Source organism: Ictidomys tridecemlineatus, unplaced genomic scaffold, assembly GCF_052094955.1.
Source record: "Ictidomys tridecemlineatus isolate mIctTri1 unplaced genomic scaffold, mIctTri1.hap1 Scaffold_2587, whole genome shotgun sequence".
Taxonomy (NCBI): Eukaryota; Metazoa; Chordata; class Mammalia; order Rodentia; family Sciuridae; genus Ictidomys; species Ictidomys tridecemlineatus.
This window is the reverse complement of record NW_027522251.1, coordinates 12,641-23,830: the sequence shown is the minus strand read 5'-3', so window position 1 is coordinate 23,830 and position 11,190 is coordinate 12,641. Positions and strand designations below refer to the sequence as shown.

General features: G+C 54.8%; 1 pseudogene; it reads right to left on the bottom strand.

Annotated features, from left to right (window-relative positions):
• Positions 1–1,011: 1,011 nt before the first annotated feature.
• Positions 1,012–10,634, bottom strand: LOC144373139 (serine/threonine/tyrosine-interacting-like protein 2; annotated as a pseudogene).
• Between the last annotated feature and the right edge of the window lie 556 nt (positions 10,635–11,190).

Below are 11,190 nucleotides of genomic sequence, written 5' to 3'. Positions count from 1 at the left end.
CTTACTCTTGCCCTCTCGATAATCAAGTCATGGCCAGCTGCGTCCCTGGGCTGGGATTCATGGTTACTCAAGACATCTCAGACCCCTGCATGGCACAGGCCTGTTCAAATCTGGCCAGGGTCTGCGGCCCCACAGCAGCTCTGGAGAGCAGCCCACCAGTGGAGGTTGTAAGGTGTTCAAAGTCCTCTGCTTGCTCCAGCAAGCCAACCTGTGTCTTTGAGGCAGAAATGTCTTGGTGACAAGGGTAAAGACTTCTCACCAGCTCAGCCCACCCACAGGGTAAGGAAGGACCAAGTACACTCTCATTATCCAATCAGCCTTCAAGAAATGAAAGCAAGGATGGCCGCGAGGTTTTATAAAAACTCACCTCCACCTGGTACTGTTGGGCTTTTCTGGTCTCCCTCCGGCTGGTTTTGTGTTCCTGTCATTCCAAGGGACCCTCTCTGTACCCCAGACCTTGCCGCTCACACACTAACCTCACTCTTTCTTTAGTTCCTTCTGTTGCTCCCGGGCGAGGTGGGGGTGGGTCCTGAAATGGCCTCTCAGCTGCCCTCCATCCTGCACCACATCTTCCTTTATTATATAACAATGAGACGGTGGTGGCATTGCCTGGAGGCACAGATTTTGTGAAGCAAGGTGAGGCTGGCCCATAAAAACCCACCATGACTTCTGAAGTGAGTTTCCCCTAACATCTAAAGAGCTAAAGTGACCAGAGTGCAGAAGGAAGATTTCACAACAAACCAATTTAATGGAGATCCAAGATATTAAACAGAGCTGGGCATTGCTGACAGATTTCCTGGGACTTGTTATGAAACCACTTGAACAGAAGCAAGTCCTGCCTTATGGCCTTCTGGATGTACACTGGAGTCTCCAACAAACTGCAATTCCTTTCACGCTCTCCTCTCCAGTCCAGGACACACACTATCAATCACATAAGCACCAAAGCACAGAGGGCCCTGGATGACAGAAAACGGCCGGAGCTGGCCCAGCATGGCTCCTCTCCTCCCACCCTGCACCCCGGTGTCGTTCCACTTGGGCACTGCCACTCTGCCTGTTGGAGAGATCCTCTCTGCATCCTCAGCCCCTGAGGGGTGGTGGCAGGGTGTGCCTGAGCCCTGTGCTCCGCTGAGTGGCAGGTGGCCCAGGCCCTGTTCAGTCCTCCCTCCTCCTCTGCAGCTTAGTCCTGGTCTCCTCTTGCCAGTGTCTCCAAGCAGCGATGATGGCTTCATCGTCCATCTCCTCCTCTTCCTCTCTGTCTGTGCTTCTCCGATACTGGCTCCTCTGCCCAGAGGCAAACCTTCCCTCCTCTCTGTTTCTGTCCTCTCTTTCTCGCCTTCCTCTTCAGACCTCATGAAGCTCTGGGTGAATTTCCTCTTGGCTCCAAACTCAGAGAAGTCCGACTTGGATGACTCTTCTATGTCCTCCCAGTCCCTGGGCCTAGCCCAGTCCCGGCGCCATGGCTCTGGGGACTCTTCCCCTTCGGAGGGCTCAGGGGTCCGGCAGAAGGAGTAGGGCTCCGGGATCTCCTCTCTGGAGCTGGAGGTCTCACTGAATGTGGACCTGGAGAACTTGTGGGTCTCTCTGCCCTCCCTGGTGGAGGACGAGGAGAAACAGGAAGTACTCCTCACAGAGCTGCCGTCCGCGTCGTGGTAGGAGGAGGCGTCCTGCTCCTCTGACCGGGATTTGGAGAACTTGTAACTGCAGGATTTGGACTCAGTTTCCCGGTGCAGGGAAGATCTGATGTACCTATCCCTGGAGCTGCCAGACCAGTCACTCTGGGGAGGAGAGTCTTCCTCGGTCCTGAGGCCACTGAGCCACTTATTGATGCTGCTGTCCATCTCCTCTGCTGCCTCTCCTACAGTGGTCAGAGACCACCAGGGAGGAGGAGGTGTCTGTTTCAGGCTTTTGGGAGTTACTGCGGGAAGAGAGTCGGAAGCTCCTGATGGCACTGTCTGTGTCCCCATCCCTATCACTGGCACCATCATCCTCTTCCTTGACCTTCTTCTTCTTGAACAGGGAGCTGCATTTGTTGTCGGAGGCCAGCTTCTCCATTTTGTACTTGGACATCTTCTCCCTCAGCTCCATCTGCATCTCCCTCTCCTTGTGGCAGAGCTCCTTTAGGTCCACATTGTCAGCAAAGAGGCTGTAGATGGGCTTGCTGGTCTCCCTCACCCTGCTCCCAGCCCCTTTGGCCCTGGAGATCAGTGAAGTACTGGAGGACAGCACGGACTGGGAGTTGGAGCTGGGCCTTGCCTGGCTCTGACACAGCAGGCAGTCACCCAGAAGGGAGCTGCTCTGTCCACTGAGCATGGAGACTTGGCCATCCCCCAGGCAGCTGGTGTCTGGCCCTACCCTCATGCTTGCCACCGTCGGTGAGCGAGACAGCAGCAGCATTTCACCCTGCTTCTGAGCCAGGGTCTCACTGACCACGCTGGCAATCCAGTATGGATGCTGGCAATGGAAATGGTGTCTCCAGGCCTCACTGGCAGGCTGGGCAGGGGAGTGCTGGGGTTGGTGGCTGAGCATCCCCCAATGCTGCTGGCGGCCTGGGACAGGTGGGAGTGGTGGCTCTGGGCACTCAGTACTGACCTGTGTCCCCATTAGCACTGACAGAGCAGGCTGCAGAGCAGAAGGCGGACAGGGGATGCTCCCGCTAGCCACGGAGCCATCCACCTCCCAGCTGGCCATGGACTGGCTCTCCTCCAGCGTCCACCGACTCCTCTCCAGCAGCTCCAGCCTCCGCTGTCTTTTTTTGGCCAGGACGGCATCCTCCGCCTTGCCCAGCTCCATCACCTCCTCCTTGTTCTCGCTGCCCACCTTCTTCTGGTGCTTCAGCTTCCAGGTCTGGTAGGCCATCAGGTTGACATCCGGGGGGGTTCCTCTACCCGGGGGTATCCTCCGGGCCCTGCGCCTCACCACTGTCCTCTCCTGCCCCTAGGTCTTTCTTGTGAAATCCAAACTGGATTCTCTTGATCTTCCACCTCTCCAGGGCAGTAAGCTTGTCCTTGTTCCTGCTGCAGAAGTTGTAAAAGGAGCTGGCCTCGGAGCACACGCTCTGCTGGTCATCCTCGGGCACCGTGCTCCCGGCCTCTGAGCGCGCGTCCTCCTCCTCCCTCCTGCTCCTGGAGCGGAACTCCCGCACGGCCTCCCTCTCGATGTCCTGCAGCCTCTCGTCCCACAGGTCCCACGTGCACTCGGTGGACATCAAGTCCGAGCGGCGCCAGGTGCCTGGGCTGGGGCCACCGAGCTCCAGCTGCCGCAGGAGCACGCCTCCCGGCTGAGCATGCTCTCGCTCTCGGAGACGCTGCTCTGGCTCCGCATCCTCCTGAGCCTCCGCGCGGACTTGCCCTCCTCCTCCTCGACCTCCTTGTCCTCCTCCTCCAGGGCCCACCACCGGTGGCCCTGGGTGTGGTACCTCTCTTTCCGGCTCTGCCACTCCTGGATGATCCTCTCCACGCCCTGGTCCTCGAGCTCCTGCTCCTGCTCCTGGCTGGCCTGGTGTGAAGAGGCCGGCCCTGGACACTGTCCACCCCCGGCCTCGCTGCCCGCCGAGAGGCCCTGGCCCTTCTTCCACTCCTCGTACAGCTTCTCCTCCTCCTCCTCGTCAATGAGGATGAGGGGCTCGGAGGCCTAGCTGGCCTTCCCCAGGGAGCAGCCGCTGAGGTGGCTGGTGGCCTCGTCCTCCTCCTCCACAGTCAGCTGCGCTCGCGCCCCAAGGGTGCCCCGGGCCTCCTGGCTCTCGCTGGCTCCCTCTGGGCTGCAGTCCTCCTCTCTCTCCTCCATCAGCTGCTCGTTGAGCTCCCGCAGCTGCTTCAGGAAGCCGTCGTTGGGATAGATGGCCCGCTTCCTGCTCACGGTCATCACAGCCTCCAGGATGGCCATGTTGTGGAAGATCATCAGGTAGGCGCCACCAGCACTGCCTACTGGCTGATGCCCATTTCGCTGCTGACCAGGACTTTCCCTGCAAATAGAACACACGGAGACGTGATGCCACCATGGCGGCTGCCCAGTCCTGCTTCTCTGAAGTGCTGTTCGGGGTGCTGGACCCAGTGCTTGGAGCTGGTGTTCATCATCGCCTGAGTCCCCGAATCACAGCAGATCCCAGGGTGGAAGAGCACCTCCAGTCAGTCAGAGCTTGGGATTGCCCTGTACAGTGTCCTCATGCTGGCTGGCCACCACCAGCCTCTGCAGGATACTTCCTGCGATTTGGAGCTCACTGGCTCACAGAATCAGGTGGACATGGCCCCCTTCATGTGGGATCACTCGAGTCTTGGCAGTTCTTTCCTATCTAGGGCAAAGCATAACAATGCAACAGCAGTCAGCGCTCCTATTCTGACATTCTGCATTCAAGAATGAATACGTCCATATGATCACGACCTATGTGCAAAATTCCTCGAGAGGATCACTATCATATTCTTCACTAAGGATTTTTTTTCCTGGCTATTATGTGTCTTTCAATCAATATTCAAACTTTCTTTTTCATATTTCCATGCTATTCTAGACACTCTCCTCCAGGTTAAGAGTTAAACTTATCAGTTGGTCACTGAGGAGTTTGGGTCTAGGATGGAGCCAAACATGTCATGTTTGACTGAATGGCATACAGTAGGTGGAACCCTCACCACTCTGACGCTAAGAACATAGCCTTCGTTCATGCATTCTGTACCAGTCAGCTGTCCATTACTATAATGAAATACCTGAGGCAGGCTACTTTACAAAGAAAAATAGTTTATTTGGGCTTATGGTTCTGTAAGTGCGACATCCAGGAGCCTCATCTGGTGATTGCCTTCCTGCTGGCAGAGTCCCAAGGCAGTGCAGAGCCTTACAGAATAAGAGGCAGGGAGCATGCATATATGTCTGCCTTCATCTTACCCCCTTCTTCAAACGTTTCCAGGATTCAATCATGAGGCTCCACCCTAATGCCTACATCCAAACCTCATCCTTCACAAAGGTCTCTGAACACCATACTCTGATTAAGTTCCCACCCTCTTAACACCTCACAATGGGATGATTAAATTCCAATATGGGAAGTGCTGGGCAACACTCAGACCAACCTGAACCACAGCACCACGTGCCGGGGCCTGTGGTCTGTGTGGGTGGGCATGTCACACAATATGCTCAAGTCGTCTTCTATATCAACTGAAATCTATAAAACAAAAAAAAATTCCAAGTCTGTCTTCCTTATCTCATGGCATCTCACAGATTCCTTCCAGTACTGCGGCAGCTGTGACCTGCTCGTAAGTCTGCGGGGCTAGTCCAGTCGTGACCCTGCCATTCAGCACGTCAGTCATCTGCCCCTCCCTTGTGCTTCCCCTCTGCCCTGAACGGGATGGCCTTGGGGTCTACACCACCGCTCTAGTGCTGGCTTATAGTGCAGACCAGACTCCTGGAGACCTACTTCCTGGCCGTCACCGTCTGTCTGCCCACAGTCTTGGGGGACCTTTAGCGTCGGCTGAGAGCCCTGATTAGATGAGATGGGAGGCGAGTCTCCTTATTCTGTCTCCCTGCCAGCCAAGGCCATGCCTTTGTCACACAAGGGGTCAGAGATGAGATGGGCCCTGAGGCTCAGCGATGCTGCAGGGTCTGTTGCCAATATCTGGTACCCACTGAGGGACACAGGACAGCAGAGTTCAGGGGTTCAGGCCACTGCCCCTCCTACTCCAGCCCAGGGCTCCACGGTCCCTCCCTGGGCCATCTGGCAGGATCAAGGACTTGCCAACGCATTCCTGCACGTGACCACCCAGTCCTCCTATAAGGGCATCAGATCCCACTCAGACGAGGCTGCAGGTTCCGTGTGTCTCTGGGCCTACTGTACCCTGGGGTCCGTCCGAGGAGCCAGGGTGGCCTGAGGGACTGCTGGTGGGTAGAAGCCCATGGCGATGGGCAGAGTCAGGTGATCGGCTAATGCCAAGCCTTTGTTTGCCACCCAGGGAAGCGAGGAAGGGTGGGACCAAAAGTGCCCTGCCTGTCCTTGCTCCTAGCCACTCGGTGCCACACTCCTGTGGTCTCTGGATCCTCCTGTGGCCTCCTATTGAAGGCCTCTGCTGCTGTGAAGGCTTTGGGGTGGTTTTCTGTTACCAGCAACCAAGGGCATCTTGATTGTTACATCTGGCAAAGTCACCAGACTGCCAGTGGGTCTCAGCTTCCAGGACAGTTAGATGTGGATAACAGCACTGTCCTGAGGGGTCGGGGGTGTCCCTTTCCACCCTCCTCCTTGTTAGCAGCTAATGTCCAAGCATCTAAGAGCAGAGGAAGCCACAGGAAGAAGGCTCTAGGGTAGGGGCGTATGCATGTGAGACCTACCCTACAGGCAGCAGCCAGAGTCAGGGTATGGCCCTCTGCTCCCGCTCAAGAGCAAGGCTTGAGGGACAGGAGACTGTGGGAGGCCAACTTTGCACGTGACTGAGTCACACTCCCTGCTGAGTGCTGAGGCGCTCAGTCACAGAAATGTGTCATGAACGGGTGTGACTTCCTACAGCCCTATGGGTGGAGCTACGCTCACCTGTTCCTTTGTAATATAACCCCTTGCCCTGTTTAGGATAGAATATTCCATGGAAGTGCCTTGTGTGTGTCCCCTTCTCTTACTGTGCCCTTGGTGTGTGGCCTACCCAGGTGTCAGTCAACCTGATGATAGTGGACATCATGAATAGTGGACATCATTTCAGCCCCCTGAAACCTGACCCCTTGCCTCATTTGAGTAGCTTCTCCTCAATAAAAGGGGTCAGCGCATGCTCTCGCTCTCTCTCTTCCTGTGGACCCTTAAGTTCAGAGGAGCTGTCACCGTGACCCCAAAGAAAAAGGTATTTGGGTCTCTTGTCTCTTGCACAGCCCAGTCAGCCCAGTGCAACTGGAGTGACACCTGAGCCTTTTAGTCGTAAGAACAGAAACCTGGCAGGAGAGGTCACCTCACCAGCAGACTGGGTGCACGCCTGCTGACACCAACATGGGTGTTCAATGTGGGCTGGCCCCTCATAGACACAGCAAGGAGCTTCCTCCTGGAGCCGCAGCTCCTGCACCCAATGCAACATCCTCCCTCCGCCTCCCCACAGGCTCTCGTGGTGCCTCGGTGGCCCCCAAAATGAGTTGAAGCCTCTTTTGCTCTGGATGCTGTGGGGACCTGCCACCCACCCTGTGTCTGACACTCTTGGCTCCCTCTCCACAGGGAGGTTGGCCTTGCTCTCAGGTCTAGTGGAAGGAACAGGTCCCCTCCCACAGACCTTGGACAGATGCCAGCAACCCCAATCTGTCCAAAGGCTCATGTTTCTTAAAGTAGGAGAATTTTAAGCATTACGTGTGTGTGCGTGTGTGTATTTATGACACACACGTGACGTGTGTGCATGTCCCATTAGATGTGACCTATCTCTGATGTTGGTGATGACAGGAAATGCCCTTCCCAGGAATGCCACATGGTTTATTACAATAATGGCATGACGTTCAGGCATTCACCAAGAGCTGGGTGTTGTGCTAAATAAACCCTGATATGCATTAAAGATTTTTATCCCTCATGGCAACTTTATTTTTTTAAATTTTTTTTTTAGTACTTATTTTTTATCTGGACACAGCGTCTTTATTTTAGGGCCTCGAACATGCTAGGCGAGTGCTCTCCCTCTGAGGCCCAGCCCAGCCCCTCATGACAACTTTAGAATCAGATGTTTTGATCTTTGTTCTGTGTTGAAGAAAACTGGAGCTCCCCGGGACGGGGAAACAGCCCAGTCCAGGTGGAAAAAGCCGAACGAATCCTGGACTGAGACCCTGTCCTCTGGCTGCCGTTCTGTGGCGACTGTCCTGGCTCCAGCCTGTCCTCCAGGCTCTACTGTGGCTACTCTCAGATCACTTCCCCTGGGGACCAGGGACTCAGAAGGACCTCCCAGATGGCCTCTCCAAGGAGCCAGTCAGCCCTGGGAGCCATCACAGGACAGTCCCTGCCTTGTGCTTGTCACCACCCCACACCTCCCGCCCTCCCTGTCATCTCTCCTTGGCCAGCTTAAGTGTGTCCATCTGTTGCCTGGGTGCCACCAAGCACCCACACACGAGAGGCCCCCGGGATTGCTTGTGGCGTCAGTGATCATCCTGTTCTTTCTCCATTTCCTAGAGAACAACCGTGTTGTCAGATCCCCTCAGATAACCGTGACACCCCCTTTGTTTCTACCCAGGGAGAGTCCACAGCCCGAGCAGCAGAGCCCCTCACCTCTGTAGGTCAGCAGGGCCTCATCGAGGAACTCCGCAGCCTTCCAGAAGTGCTGGGTGATGTCCACCTCGGGGAAGTCGTCCACCTCCACGCCCAGGTACTGGATCTCCAGCCCAGTGTAGAATTCAGGGCCAGTTTAGACACCGGTGCCGTGGGCAGCATTCAGGATGTGGATGATGCCCAGCCTCTTCAGTCGTCCCTTGTTCACAGCCGCACTCCTGCAGGGAGAGCCGGGCAGGTTGACCACCATGATGGGAGCCTGCCTCTGGGCCTGAAGACCTAGCAGGGTGCCTCCTCCTCTCCCCAGGAGGTCTGGGGTGCTGAGGGATATTGTCAAGTAGGAATGACGCTTCAAAATTTCCTTGCCAGCGTACCCTATGTTAAATGGATTTCGCTGTTGACATTGCATGTAAGGTGACCTTGCTCAAGGACCAAGGCGGATCCGGGTTTAGAGCTGATCAGGTTTGAGGAAGTATCCCGCTCCTTAGGGTGTTCCTGGTTTAAGAAAAAAGGAGTTTTAGGGAAGTTTTAGTTAAAGATTATTGCTGCTGGGAGTAGGGCGTGCCTGCTGCCTGAGTTCCCGCTGAGTTCTCGTGGAGAAAAAGTATTTAGGACGTGCATTGTGGGGGAGAAAAAGAGAATTTCCCCTGAGCGTGTGTGGAGGCTGGTGTGAGATCGGGAATAAAGAATTGCTGTTTGAACCTACAAAGCTGTGTGGTGGCTCATGATCTTGTGCCAAGCCGAGACATTGGCATTAGGCACTGGGGCGCACTGTGGACACCTGTGTTTAAAGGGGCCTGACTTGGCTGCTGCATGAGAGAGAGAAGAGACGGAGCTAGATGGGCAGGGTGGGGGGAATGAGATTGGGGTGCAAGGACTCTTTAGGGTGGTCCAGGGTTCTCTAGTTGCAAATCCCATACCTTGGGAATGCACACTCACCCAAGCACAAAGCTGGCAGACAAGACATTAGGTGTGTTGTGCACGGATGACACACACTGTATTGCCCAAATCCCCTCATATGCATCATCTGGTTTTCCCCTTACAGTAAACTCAAAGGCAACAATTTTATCTCCATTCAAAGATTCTAAAAATGAATAACTGCCCAAGACCATGAAAGAAGAAAAAGATGGAACAAGAACCGGTGTTTCTGAGCTCTTTTTGCTGCAACTGAGTTTGAAGGGCTCAATTTGAGAGCCCTGAGCACAGGCCTGCCTAGGAAGGAACAGGACAGTGAGCTGGGGCGGCTGGAGATGCCTGGGGCCACAGGTCAAGTGCTTCTGGTGGTGAAAACACAGGATTTGGTCCCTGCCCAAGGGAACAGTCCCCAGGCACCCGTCACAACAGGAAGGAGTTTCAGACCTCATGTCCCCAGCTATCTCCTACTGCCCACCTGGGCCCGGGTCCCTCTGTGCTTGTGGACACCTGGGTAATTACATTGGGAGTACATCCATTCAGCAGGCAGTGGATCAGCCAAAATTAGTTTCTTATATTAACCTGCTGGTACCATTTATGTACTGGTAAGGCTTGGAGGGATAATATGTGGAATGTGGAAGTTGTCTTTGTTTTTGTTCTGGAAACCATTCATAAACTATTAAAAAATAACATTTTTTCAGATCACAAAGACAATAAATGTCTTGGGAACTTGTAAAATTCATAACAAACCTAGACAGGAAACTAAAGCCACTTGTAAAACCACTTCCCAGAGACTCCTACTGCTAACTTGTTGATGGAAAAGCGCACGTGCGAACACACACACACACACACACACACACACACACACACACACACACACACACCCCTCTACCTATCTGTGAGCATTCAGTATTCTTTTGTAACCCGGTTTCCCGCCCACTGTGTGGCACACACTTTCGTGTGTTGGTGAGCACGTGTGCAGACAAGCACTGTGGACAGCTCCTGCCGTTCTGTCCAATGGCTGTTATGGATGTCCAGGGATGGTGGACATGATGTCAGGAGTCTGTGTCAGGAAAGGAGGCCCAGAGGAGGCATCCACGAGGCAAGGCTAGATCAGGGAGCCTGGGCATCTGTTTGAGGGTTTGGGGAGTCTCTCCCCAGGCCAGGCCAGGGCAGGGCAAATGGTCAGCCAGCCTTGGGGGCTGGAGCTGCGAGGGCTGTGGGCAGAAGCTGAAGGAATGTCACCTCTCCCAGGCACTAACAGAGGGGAGACAAAGGTCACCACCACCACCATGGTCACACTCACTTCTCAGCTATGAAGACATGGGCCAGACCTCATCCACGTCGTTCCGAGGGGCCTCCTGGCGGTCCTGGACCAGGGCCTGCTGCAGGTCCAGCACACAGTGGGTGTTATAGAGGCTGGTGTCATCCATCTTCTCCCTGACACGGTTGTACAGGTCCTCCACCAGCAGCTGCTCAGCGGACTCCAGCATGCCCGGACACTCTGCATCTGCTCTGAGCCCCTGAGGCTTGAGTTCTATGGGCAGCAGGTGGCATTTGCATTAGGGAGTGGGGACACCGTAGCCTTCCCTGTTCCTTGGAGAACTTGTACTGGCCAGCTCTCTTGGGACTGTGGGCATGAGCTGAATGCCAGGCGATCTGCAGGACGGACTTAGCAAGGCCCCAAAGGCCCTCTGCACCAGCTAGACACTGGGGTCAGGGTCAGCTGCAGGTGGGCAAGGGTGATGGGAAGAAACTGGGTTCCCTTACTCTCTCCTTGGTTTCTCTAACGCTGGCTGCTCACAGCTTAGACATGGTCCTTGAGAACTAGGGTCTGTCTGAGTCACACTTAGGAGTCCTATGGTGCTCAGCATGAAGTGGTTGCTCTGAGTTATTTTCCAAATGAATGGACCATGTTCTTCCCTAACCTGGTTCGCTCTGCTGGTTGGACTCCCTTACCTGTGGAATGCAAATTACCCTGGGAAAGTAAAGCTTTCAGGACTCACGGATACAGCGCTACTGCCTGAGCAGCCGTGCTGACCTCAGACAGGTGAGTTTACCAATCTCAAACCAGGTTCAGTGTCTCTCTGACA